This window comes from Carassius auratus, unplaced genomic scaffold, assembly GCF_003368295.1.
Source record: "Carassius auratus strain Wakin unplaced genomic scaffold, ASM336829v1 scaf_tig00214826, whole genome shotgun sequence".
Classification (NCBI taxonomy): Eukaryota; Metazoa; Chordata; class Actinopteri; order Cypriniformes; family Cyprinidae; genus Carassius; species Carassius auratus.
The window spans coordinates 25,514-39,746 of NW_020527818.1; the positions used below are offsets into that span (position 1 = coordinate 25,514).

Here is a 14,233-nt window from a genome sequence, read left to right on the forward strand (position 1 = left end):
GCAAAAAAAGCATCTAAAGGACCCTTAGATTGTGAGAAACAAGATTCAAGATAGGGTAGCTACATAACATGACAAAACATGGAAAGACAAATACTTTTGCAATATATATAATGTATAGTGTCATTTGAAGTTTTCTTCTAAAATGAGCAATTTTCTCAAGCTTCTGTTCAGTAGTCTCACATTAAAGGCAATGCATAATTCTTTTCATTGCCATTAAAGATAAATAAATGAACATAAACATAAGAGCCTGAGAAAATTTTTAATTTTAGAAGAAAATTTCAGACAGCAACATTTTCAGAGGCTTTTGCATCTGAACTCTTCATACACAGTGCTCAAATGTTTGGAGTAAGAATCAATTATTATTATTATTATTATTATTATTATTATTATTATTATTATTAATTTTAATTTTAAAGAAAAAATACTTTTATTAAAATAATAATAATAATAATTAGTTTAAAAAATTAAGCTTTGCATCAAATGAATATATTACATTTTAAAATTCAGTTGTATACCTGTCTCACTAACGTGTGTAATGGGATATTACAGCTCGACTAGTCTGCCACTGTACATACGCTCAAGAACACATTTATATATTTTTCACAACTTTGCCTAGTCTGAATAAAGGCAGGGGCTCTGCTGTGGTTCGAAGCTTTTTTAAATGGCCCCACGGACCAGCGGTCATCAGCTTGTCTTACCCGGCTCAGAAACTATCTAAATTATTAATCTTAGTCTGGGAGCATGGACGCATCACAGCAAACCCCAAAGGCCAGACAGGTCTACTGTCCAGACAGATAGACAGAGCATATCAGACATTTTACCCTGTATCTTTTTTGATAAATATAATATAAAGGTTGGAGCAGTGGCTCCGTGGTTAGTGCTCCAGACACGAAAACCAATGAAAGAAATGTAAGCTCAATTCCAGCTCATATCATGTACTGATCCCCCTTTTAAGGAGACGTTTTTCACACTGTCTTTCAAGGCACCCTAACACCATGTCTGTTCAAAAATAAAATATATATGTATAATATAATATATGCATGTGACTTACTAGTCCTTACTAGTACTTTTCACATAGTCAGAGGCTAATTTTTCATATTCTGGCTGTTCGGGTTGTTCCCATGCAGGCGATCTGCTGTTAATCACTCACGAGGTTGTTGTGTGCATTTCCTCTGAACAAATGAGTCAGTATTTCGTAAGTGTTGTATTAATTTCTGGCTTGTTGAGGAAGCCATACATCAGCAGGAATGAACTGCATTTTTGCAATAGTTACGTAAAGCAGAAGCATACTGTGTGGTGATTAAAGTGCTTTACATGGAATATGAATAAGAGCATAAATCACGGCAAGTGGTGGACCGCGTGATGAGAACCACATACCAATCACATGTTATGTCTGGGACAATCCGCCAACTCAGCAATTACTGAAGGTCATGGGAGCGGAACAATTCAGAATAAGCAGATAGCAGCAGAAAGACATTCATGTTTTTGCTTATTACGTGAACTGATAGTAATAATAATAATAATAATAATAATAAATAAATAAATAAATAAATAAATATATAAATCTGTTATTACAAGACAAATTTTACTTAGGTTATGTCCTAATAGTTGCAGTACATGCAGTCATGTACATCATAGTTTTAATAAAACAATTATATAATCATATCAAAATCATATTATTTACATTCTTATTATGTTCATATTATTATTATTTTATGATTCATTTTGTTTACATTTCAATAATGAGGGTTGTGACAACGCTCAAATGCTATCAGTCTAGATAAACCTGTAACATGTTTGCATTTTATGTTTTTATTTTGCTTTGCTTTTTGTTTTATGTGTTTTCTTGTGCTTATGTATGCCTTGCTTTTACCGTGTTTTACTTTACTTTTTTGCTTTGTTCTTTGTTTTGTGTTTTACTATGCTTTTTATTGTTAGCTTTTTTGTTTTGCTTTTTCTTTTCTTTTTGTTTTGTTTTGTTTAGCTGTGCTTTTATGTGTTTTGCTTTGCTTGTTGTTTTATTTTGTTTTGCCTTGTTCTTTGTTGTTTTTTGTTTCATTTTGCCTGTGCTTTTATCTTTTGTTTAGCTTTTTGTTGTTTTGCTTTGTTTTGTGTTTTTGTTTTAGAATCGGAATAGCAAATATTAATAGAGCAAAGGCCATCATGTTTGTGTGTTTTACCTGTACTCCAGTTTAAATTCTGTTGTTACAGTTGAAGTTATCTACCTCAGGTTATTAAATCACATTTCTGCTAGGTGTGATTTTCCTCAAATACACTATTAGAGAAGTAGGTCACAGAAATAGAACGAGAGATCAAGAAAAAGAGGAGCGAAATCATGACACATGGAAAAGGACGGCAGACAGACAGAGAGGGAGATGAAAGCCACCTCTATATCAGTTTTCTCTCACCTATCTATCACCTTGGTGACAGCAGGTCTGTGGTTGGGCCTGTTTGCTGTCACTGAAGCTGTAGTGAGGGAAGCAGCCATTTTACATCATTGATTTACATTAGTCAGGGAAGAAAGCTGAAGAATGACTGAAGAGAGCGACTCACACGCACACACATGCTCGCTTGTGTGCAGCCTTTTAATATTGCATTGGGTGTTTGGTGTCTGCTTTCTACTTGATGGGGTTTAATTTAATCTACGGTGGCTAACTTTCTCTCAGTGTCGGGCTTTTTCAACACGCTGACAATTTTAGAGCAAGAGAGGAGAGGGAGCAGAGGAGGAGAAAAGCCAAAGTAACATGACAGAAGAAAGAAAAAGAAAAGGGGGATTATGGATGGTGGAAATCATAAGTAGGAAGATAGAATGAGTGGTGGAGAGGGTGATGGAGTGACAGAGACACTGTAAAGATGAAGAGGAGAAAGGGACAGTGTGGGCTCATGGCTGCAGGGAGGATGTTGAATGATGTCTGAGCGTGTGCCTGCTGTCAATGTCACCTTAACATGTCTCACTGCTGCAGAGAAGCACACTCCTTACAAAGACTAAATGGTTGACCTGATTTGTTCGGACTGTCGACAGTTGCACAGCTTCATCCAGTAGTGTTCTTTCATATGAAAACTTTCTGACTTTTTATGCTTTAATAAGACACATATTGTGATTAGTTTTGCTCATACTTTGGGTTAAAGGTATTTCTGAAGTACTACATTTTGGAATAGAATGATACTTCAGATTGTGCTGCTTGTTGCTACTACTTTTCTAGGCAATTGGCCTTGATCAAATGAAATGTTAAGAGAGAGCCTTAAGGACTAATATCTTGTTTTCAAACTGTGGTCCAGGACTGCAAGACAGTCCATGGGTAACCTGAGAGAAAATAAAAAGATTTTACAAAAAGCATTTTTGCTGCTGTCAAAATTAATATACGTATATATATATATATATATATATATATATATATATATATATATATATATATATATATATATATATATATATATATATATATATATATATATATATATGAATAATATATTATTATGTTTAACATATCTACTAGTTTTGATAATAGTACAGAATTTCAGGTATTTATGTATTGTTATTTAAATAATGTTCTTTGGTTTCAATCAAGTACTTGATAATGAAAAAAGACAATTGTATATAATGTTACACAAAATATTTTTCCAAGCAGTATAAAAAGTATTTCTACATAAAAAGAAATATCTGCCTTACTTTTGCTTATATATATATATAAATCTCTAAAAATATGTTTTGTATTTTTAGAGCTGTCAAATTTAACATTTTAACATGTTATTGTTATGTTTAACACATCTACCAATTTTGATATCCTTACTATATTTATTTACTTATTTTCCAGATATTTTAATAATGTGCTTTGGCTTCAATACGGCATATACTGTAATAACAAAATAATAATTGTTTTAACAGTTGTCAAAGTGCCAAAGCCAATTTTATTTATATATGTATGTATTTATTTATTCTCCAGATAATATTTTAATAATGTGGTTTGACTTCAGTAGTCTTAAAAAGTGTATATAACAATCTAAAAACAAAAAAGTTTTACAACCTTTTGTTTATAGTAATAAACTTACTCTTTTTCTCACATTTTAATTGTCTCTTTATGCATGAAAATATTTATTTATTGTTATTTTAGTAAGGTTCTTTTGACAACAATAAATGCTATTGTTCCCTTTCAGTCAGTTACTCTCAACGCCACGTTGGTGACCGACGAAAATGGGATATCACTTCGATAGACCAATCTACTTCGAGTATTCACGGAGTTACAGTTCATTTTAATGACGTGTTTGTAAATGAATATCAGCACAGACAAAAGCTTGTTGTTATTATGTCTGTATCCAAAAAAAAGTAGACCCTTTACAGATTGATGTATTGCTCTTATCTGTAGGCCGGGGCTCAGAACAAGTAGTTCCACTCACCATTGTTAAAGCACTACCTCACTGGGTGAGATTGGATAACACTGGGAAAACATACTTGTTCCACTTGGAACAGGGGCGCTGCGGAAGCCCCATCCTTCCCGAAGGAGGTCTCGGGAGCAAATACACATATAGCATCTGTTTGGTATATATGGAGAAATTTGAGGTGATTAAAACCCTCTTGGGAAGGCAGAAGTCTGCCAGGGACAGGGGCTCTCTAAGGCTATACCGTGGACTATACGCATACGAGTACTGCTTAGGTCTCAATATGGAACCCACCCTTCCATGGTTCTCACGGATTCATCATGAAGGCCTGGCTCCGGACATTCGGCCGCGTCCAGCTGCTTAGGGTGATGGACGATCTCAACAGGGTCTACAGTACGGACATTCTGGAGCAGTTTAAGCTAACTGGCACTCCCCTCTGCTGGACTCCGTAACATACAAAGGGCTGGTCTGAGGTCCTGAAGCTTTGTGTCCGGTGTACGTAGCATCTCAATGCTCGGACAGGACAAAGCACTGCCAGGGCTGGGTCTGCCTCCTCCAGGGGCAGCACTTGCAGGCTCACCGCTTGGTCTTTGAAGGATGTAGTGGGAACCTTGGGCACGTAGCTGCAGGATTACCTGGGAGTCAGCCGGCCCAAACTCTAGGCACGAATTGTCGACCGAAAATGCATGCAGGTCCCCTACCCTCTTGATGGAGGTTAATAATATTACTCATCTTTTTTCCAAACAGTATAAATTAGTCTTTATACATGAAAAGAAATATCTGCCTTTATAGAAAAATATAAATATTTTACAAAATGTATTTTTACTGCTGTCAAAGTTAATATGTTATTGTTTTGTTTGTCTACCAATTTTGAAAACATTACTATATTTTTTTTTATGTTTTTTTAACAAATATGTTAACGTGTCTGCAAATTTTATGTATGGATGTATTCATTTATTTATTTTCCAGATAATATTTTAATAATGTGCTTTCACTTCAATAGACTTCAAAAGAGTATATCACAAAATATAATTACTTATTAACAACATACTGTTTACAATAATATAGTTTTTTCTTACACAGTAAAAATGGCTCTTTATGCATAAAAATATTTAGCTGCTTTTATATTTCAGAAAGGGGGTCCTTGCAAGGAGATAGGTATATTTGAGGGTGCTTGGGATCAAAGTATTTTCAAAAACAATGTCATAGAATCTAGGGTGTGAGATTTTCTGACTTCATCTCACAAACACTTTTTCTACAAGATAGTAACAATCTGACACTCTCCCCTCTTAGTAGTTAAATAGATCCACTGGAGAGTGACAGGAAATTATTTGAGGATAGTGTAGTAATGTGCGCAGGTTAAGTTGCATGCCATGCTTGACCATGTTTAATCCACACCATCACCACGGCCCGCCAACCCCTACATCACAGTACTTTTTCACTCTGCATTTCGACTCAAATACATTTTTTTTACCAAATTTCACACACTTCAGAAATAGCGCCCAAACCTTCTTGAGGCTGAATAGAACACCATTTCAACCCTGCTTTTGTCTGGGGTGAATGGTGGGCCACTAATTACCTCTCCTCCTTTTTCAGTCTCAGCTCTTCTGTAATACAGTTTAACATGTTCACATCCCACCCTAAAGATGTTCATGAATATGCATGAGCCCCTTCAGCTTAATCCTCATGATTGACAGGTTGGCATCTTAATCAGAATGATTGATGGCACGCTGATTCCAATTGATCGGATATCTCCTCCCTGCCTCTTTCTCCTCATACATTCCTATAGCTGTTCCCACACTGTCATTAGCCTCCCTTGCTGAGGTCTGTTTAAACTTTCATCATGATTGCGAGTCTAGTTTCTGGCAGCTTCGTCTGAATAAACTTGTTGTGCTGTGTTTGTGTGTTTTGTGGTGTGACGCTCACTAAGCCCCCCTGCTCTGGTAATTGGACCTGCTTTCTCTCAGCAGCCTCCGAGCGCAGTAGGAGCTGGCAGTGCGGTGGGGGAAAAAAAGAGGCCAGAAAGTCATTCTGCATGTCCAAATGCACTGCACAAATCCATGACATCAGTATTCTGGTCAGACTTCACTTCAGACACAAAGAAAAGAAGTGCAAAAGGAGGGGAAAGCAAGAGTGATAGAAAGGGGCACATAAAAGTCTTTTGACTAGGAATTAAATGGGCCGAGTAGCTTTTTTTGTTTTGTTTTCTGTTCTTTATATAAGTTTCAATCTTACAAAACAGAGAAATAAATTTGCCGCTGAAAAAAAAAGACACTGAGAAAAATGAAAGAGATATTGAGCATCTGACACAAAAAAGCAATGGATGTGACTTTTCTCCCTGTCTGCTTGTTTTGCAGAACAAAGAAGTCAACTAGAAGAGCTGTGAGCCTGTTACCCTGGACCAGCAGGTGAGTGACAGGATGTTGGACAAATGACACAGGCACATGGCCAAATTGTCATGATGAGAAATTGTCTTATGCAAAAAAGCTGCCCTCATGTATTAGAGCGTGCCAGCTGTATTGGGCATGTTGATCATTCTTTATACCAAACAGAAACAAAAGTGTATTGTTGAAGATGACTGTGTGCCTTTAAAAGTGCTGTGGTGGAAACATGGTGTAGTGTAGTGTCAGTATAATACTGTGGTGGTGCTGTAATCAGTCCCTCCAGAAAAACGCGGATTTCTTTTTTGATTGTTGCGGGCAAAAATCCTTGATTTTGCGGCACTTTTTCTTAAAAAATGCGATGAAATATGTGGGACATTTTTGCAATTTTATGCGAAGAAATTGAGTGAACTTGTAAAAACTGCGGTTTGATGAAAAAGAGGAAAAAAGGTGATTCCCCTAACACATTTTTCTCACTAGCCTACTACCTTAATGTAAAGAGTAATTTTTACACTGTTAAAGAGTTGGATTCCCATGCTAAACATGGACAAAGTTTCAAAAATTAAGTTGTACGTTTGAAGGAGTATTTCTGTTCCAAAAATACTACTTCCGGTTTGTCACAAGTTTCGGAAAGTTTTTTTTCGAGTATTGCTCTGTGTGACGTTAGATGGAGCGGAATTTCCTTATATGGGTCCTGACGCACGTCTGCAGGAAGAGCGCGCGCTCCCGTATAGCAGAGCACTGAGAGGCTGAGCACAGCCTGATCAGAGCGAGAGCGTCGCGAAATGTCACAAAAGGAGTGTGTTTTTGGTTGCCAGGGCAAGACAACCCTGCACAGATTACCAAAAGAGAAACAGCATTAAGGGACCAGTGGATGGAGTTTATTTTTACAAAGCATCAACGGAGTTGTGCAAGTGTTTGTGTTTGTTCCCTGCATTTCGAAGATGCTTGTTTTACAAACAAGGCCCAGTTTGACGACGGATTTGCACATCGTTTATTTCTTAAGGATAATGCAGTCCCAACGAAAAAGGGTCACAATCGTGTGTTGGAACCGCATGCGGTGAGTGAAACGGCTTCAAATATCTCTGTGTTGTTAACTTAGCTATCAGCACGTAAGCACATCAAGTAAACAACATGCGATGTTGTCATCAAACTGCATGAGTAAAACTGCTTCAAATATCTCTTTGTTGTTAACTTAGCTATCGGTGCGTAAGCACATCAAGTAAACAACATGCGATGTTGTCATCAAACTGCACTTTCCACATGTACAGCTTAAAAAAAAAAAAAAAAAACGACAAAGTGGAACTTAATCATTTTCCAAAACCGCTAAGCAAATATATATACAGTTTCAGTACATACCACATAGAGCCGCTGTTGTTGCTGCTGCTCTTGTTAAATTTCAGCCTCTGGATCATAAATATACGCTGAATCTGACTGTTAGCAATGGTTTGTTTTGGTTGGTTTTGTCCTCAGGTAATGTCACAGCTTCCAAACGCTATCAGCGCAAAAGCCTACTGGCTCTCATGATTCTTTAGCTCCGCCCACACGTCACGCCTACAGACGCTCGTGTTTTTCCGGAAAAAATCGGTACAGACTATCCTTCTCTTATGAATATAATAAAACTAAAGACTTTTTGGAGTTATGAAGGATGCAGTACTACTCTATAGGTACTCAAGATTAACAGGATATTGAGTGAAAACGAGCATTTCACCCCCCCTTTAAGTTGCAATCTCTTACTGCAACGTAAATTATTTTACATACTACTAATATAATTACAACTGTAAGTTTTTGGTACTGTTCTGTAACAAAAAAAGTGCAATCTTACAACTGTAAAGTTGCATCAACTTCTGAATGAAACTACAACAGTGTTAGTAGCCTAGTGAGAAGGGGGTGTTGGGGGAATCACCTTTTTTTCTCTATTTCATCAAACCGCAGTTTTCGCAAGTTCTCGCAATATAATTTGGCTCCACTGTCATGTGACAAATCGGGAAACTGCTTCGCGCGTTTTTTTGCGCTTATTTTTGTTGGCAAATAAGAATGATTTGCGTGCTTCAAGTTTCACCCTGGTTTCGAGGCGGGGTTTGCAGATGATGTTCACGTCACGTAATTACGTCACTTCATAAGGTTCCCATGGCAATCGGGGGAAAATGGCGCTTTACTTGTGTGAAGGAAACGCAACATTTTTCAACTTTCTGCTAATATATATGTGAGATTTTTTGCTACGAAAATACAGGGATTATGAAATCATGCTAGCCCCGCATATTTTGCTTTCTGAAATCAGCAGTTTATGCGGCAAAAGAGCGGCGTATTTGAAAAAATGCGACCCCGCATAAAATATTCGGCCTTTGGCTGATTATACATTAATCAGGCGATCGCATAATCGCGTTTTTCTGGAGGGACTTTGTAATACATGTTGGCCTCAAAGTATTTAGACACATAAAACAATCCAATAATTAGATTTTCATTACATCAGATACAATGTACTGTATCAACCCCAGTGTCACAGTAAGTAAACAATACAATATACTGTTGAAAAGATTGGGGTCGGTAAGATTATTTATTTATTTTTTGGATGTTTTGGAAAGAGGTCTCTTATGCTCAGCAAATGTGCCTTTATTTGATAAAAAATTCTTAATTCTTAAATATTATTACAGTATAAAACAACATTTTTATTTAAATAATCTAATTTATTACTGTGATGCATGGATCATTACTCCAGTCTAAAGTGTCTCATGATCTTTCCGAAATCATTCTAATATGCTGATTTGATACTCAAGAAACATTTCTGATTAATATCAATGTTGAAAACAACTGTACTACTTTATTTTTTTTTATTTATTTTTTTGTGGGAACAGTATAGCTAAATATTTTAGGATTATTTAATGAATAGAAAGTTCAAAAGAACAGCATTAATTTGAAATATTAGAAATATACATATTTTTTAACATTATAAATGTATTTACAGTCACTTTTGATCAATGTAATGCCTCCTTGCTGAATGGAAGTGTAGCACGTCCTGATTCTGCCGAGTTCGACGCGTCCCTGGGTCAACAAGGGAGGTGCTTAAGGTAAATTTGAGCAACCAATCAGATTACTCACGTCACGTGACATGTGCCCAGCCTCAGCTTGCGCGCCACTATTTGAATTGTGTGCTTTGACGTCGCCTTCATTTTACAAAGGTAAGTGCATATTATTTAAAATGTGCCATTTCAAATGTGTCCATCCCTGCTCAGCATAATATATTATTTTTATTAATATATTATTCATAACTGACGCGAACATTCGCTGAACTGCGCATATATTAAGGTCCAAATCGCCAAACCCCGATCCTATCGGACAGGAAGGTGCCCACGATCGTTTTGCCCCGGTCCGGTGTGGCGTTTCCCCCGTGATCGCGTCGTCGGATCTTTTTGTACGATTATTTATATCACTTTTGTCATGTATTCGTTTAGCAGATGCTGATACTAATCCTTCTGTGAAAGAAAGGCTAAACACTTTTGCGGATGGATGGGGGGTTTGTCGTCCATAAACAACAAGGAAATATATTGTGTTGACCCGGCGACAACATTAACCCGTCCAATATACAGTATGACACACATTTATCAATGACTGTATTTAGATAATAATCATTATTATAATAATACAATATCCAATTTAAAACAATCATTAATCTCTCACTATATTGTAGTAATAATAATACAAATAATAATATCTTGTGTTGACCCAGGGACGTCATATTCTTGTATTCATATTCTTGTAATAATTTAACAATATCTTATATAAGGCCAAGAGTAATCTATCACTATGCTGCAATAATAATAATAATAATAATAATAATAATGAAATATCTTGTGATGACCCAGGGACGTCATATTCTTGTGATGACCCAGGGACGTCATATTCTTGTGATGACCCAGGGACGTCATATTCTTGTGTTGACCCAGGGACGTCATATTCTTGTATTCATATTCTTGTAATAATAATAACAATATCTTATATAAGGCCAAGAGTAATCTATCACTATGCTGCAATAATAATAATAATAATAATGAAATATCTTGTGTTGGCCCAGGGACTTCATTCTTAATAGCTCATCTAATATAAGACAAACAGTAATTAATCACTTTATTTTATTATTATTATTAATAATAATAATAAAACAATATCTAATATAAGACCAAGAGTAATCTATCAATATACTGCAATAATAATAATAATAATGAAATATCTTGTGTTGACCCAGGGACGTCATTCTTTATAGCTCATCTAATATGACAAATTAATTAATCACTTTATTTTATTATTATTATTATTAATAATAATAACAATAATAATACAATATCTAATATAAGACCAAGAGTAATCTATCACTATACTGCAATAATAATAATAATAATAATGATGATGAAATATCTTGTGTTGACCCAGGGACGTCATTCTTTATAGCTCATCTAATATAAGACAAACAGTAATTAATCTCTTCATTTTAATACTAATAACAATAATGATAATAATAATAATGAAATAAAGCATATATTAATGCATTATTCTGCTTGACCTTATTCTACATTCCTAATCCTATCTAATACCTAAACTGAACAAGGAACTTACTAATTGTTAATAAGCAGTAAACTACTTAGGAAGTTTATTGAGTAAAAAGTCATTATTAATACTGAATATGTGTTCCCTATACTAAAGTGTTACCTGTACTGTTACTATTTATATAACTTTTTTAAAGTAAATATTAAATTGGTTAAATTTAACATTAAATCTATTTTTCTTTTTTCATTATAGCTTTAAGATTTTATATCAACTTTCAAATAATTCCTCAACAGGTTTGAAGATTTCTCAGTTCTTTGCTTATATTTCAAGGATCACTGGCTGGTAATAGGACACGCGTGGTCGGACAGTGCTACAACCATGTCAACTCCGATACAAACAATCTTGTTGAAAGGTGATATTTGCAATTAAACGTATGCAACTTCATTATGAGTTCATGCAAATAATGTAATAGAATCACAAGCATTTGGAATATAGTTATATAATAAATCAAACACAATCATATTAAAACATGTATTGTTTTTCTTTGCTTGTCTAATCAGATTTTTCCATCGCCTAAATATCAGTTTTTGTTTGGCATTAGGAACCTTAGACTGGATCTTATCAGCATTCTCATCAAGAAGACAGATGGATACTTCCAGGTCATTCATGATTTACAGGCAGACAGTTTGAAGAATGAAAAATGCTTCTTTGAAGACTGTTTCTGTAGCTGCCCAATAGGAGTCAGAGGACATCGCTGTAAACACCTTGTACTTGTACTTACTGATCAAGTGAACACGATTCTCAGAAGTTTCCTGATTTGAATTATCAAATAAACGGACGTGCTAGTGTAATTTAGCAAAATAAGCTTTACTCCATTCTGTGCTTTGACAGAAAAGAGGTACATGTAAGTGTGCATATGAGAAATTAAGTGCAAGAGACTTGTTTTTTTTGGTTTTGTTTATTTTACTATGTATTGTTTTAAAACAATGAAAAATTATGTAATCTTTAATTGTAAATTAAGCTAAGTAAACCATGAACATTTAGCATTACTCTGCTGTCTGAATGCGTTCTCTAACAGTGATATATTGTATATTTAAATCAATGAACTGTAACATTACTTAATTGAGATGACAATGTTTGAAACAATTACAATTCATTTGTTATTGTGTTCACTGGATCAGTGTACCTCTACTTAAACTTACTGATTAAAAATGAGATGACAACATCTACAACTTGTGGTCCAAATCTATGGGTCAGCAGACTAAAAGGTGAATCCTCTCCCAGTTTTTTCCCTCAGCAAGCACTGGTGAGTACAGAGTGTATTCCTGCAAACACAAATGGACAGATTTGTAAGCAAGAATCAAGTAAAAAAAAAAAAATACAAAAAAATCTATAGATAGAGCTACAAATAATGAAGTCCCTGGGTCAACACAAGATATTTCATTATTATTATTATTATTATTATTATTATTATTGCAGTATAGTGATAGATTACTCTTGGTCATATATTAGGTATTGTATTATTATTAATAATAATACAATAAAGTGATTAATTACTGTTTGTCTTATATTAGATGAGCTATAAAGAATGACGTCCCTGGGTCAACACAAGATATTTCATTATTATTATTATTATTATTATTGCAGTATAGTGATAGATTACTCTTGGTCTTATATTATTGTATTATTATTATTAATAATAATAAAATGACGTGATTAATTACTGTTTGTCTTATATTAGACGAGCTATAAAGAATGAAGTCCCTGTGTCAACACAAGATATTTCATTATTATTATTATTATTATTGCAGTATAGTGATAGATTACTCTTGGTCTTATATTATTGTATTATTATTAATAATAATAATAAAATGACGTGATTAATTACTGTTTGTCTTATATTAAATGAGCTATAAAGAATGAAGTCCCTGGGTCAACACAAGATATTTCATTATTATTATTATTATTATTATTATTATGCAGTATAGTGATAGATTAATCTTGGTCTTATATTAGATATTGTATTATTATTATTTTTAATAATAATAATAAAATGACGTGATTAATTACTGTTTGTCTTATATTAGATGAGCTATAAAGAATGAAGTCCCTGGGTCAACACAAGATATTTCATTATTATTATTATTATTATTATTATGCAGTATAGTGATAGATTAATCTTGGTCTTATATTAGATATTGTATTATTATTAAAATGAAGTGATTAATTACTGTTTGTCTTATATTAGATGAGCTATAAAGAATGACGTCCCTGGGTCAACACAAGATATTTCATTATTATTATTATTATTATTATTATTGCAGTATATTGATAGATTAATCTTGGTCTTATATTAGATATTGTATTATTATTAATAATAACAATAATAAAATGAAGTGATTAATTACTGTTTGTCTCATATTAGATGAGCTATAAAGAATGACGTCCCTGGGTCATCACAAGAATATGACGTCCCTGGGTCATCACAAGAATATGACGTCCCTGGGTCATCACAAGAATATGACGTCCCTGGGTCATCACAAGAATATGACGTCCCTGGGTCATCACAAGAATATGACGTCCCTGGGTCATCACAAGAATATGACGTCCCTGGGTCATCACAAGAATATGACGTCCCTGGGTCATCACAAGATATTTCATTATTATTATTATTATTATTATTATTGCAGCATAGTGATAGATTACTCTTGGCCTTATATAAGATATTGTTATTATTATTACAAGAATATGAATACAAGAATATGACGTCCCTGGGTCAACACAAGAATATGACGTCCCTGGGTCAACACAAGAATATGACGTCCCTGGGTCAACACAAGAATATGACGTCCCTGGGTCAACACAAGAATATGACGTCCCTGGGTCATCACAAGAATATGACGTCCCTGGGTCAACACAAGAATATGACGTCC

The 14,233-nt window shown here is 34.5% G+C and overlaps 1 protein-coding gene across 4 annotated transcripts in view; it reads left to right on the forward strand.

The window, feature by feature from the left end:
* The window catches only part of LOC113093007 (extracellular sulfatase Sulf-2-like), a 134,051-nt gene that overhangs the window by 18,555 nt on the left and 101,263 nt on the right, over window positions 1-14,233 (forward strand). For 3 of the 4 annotated variants that reach the window (XM_026258834.1, XM_026258837.1, XM_026258838.1), the window contains exon 2: window positions 6,735-6,785. The gene's annotated coding sequence lies outside the window, so the exon portion shown is untranslated. Of the gene's footprint in view, window positions 1-5,071; window positions 5,092-6,734; window positions 6,786-14,233 lie in introns of those variants that run through there. The other variant, XM_026258835.1, reaches the window with a different exon arrangement.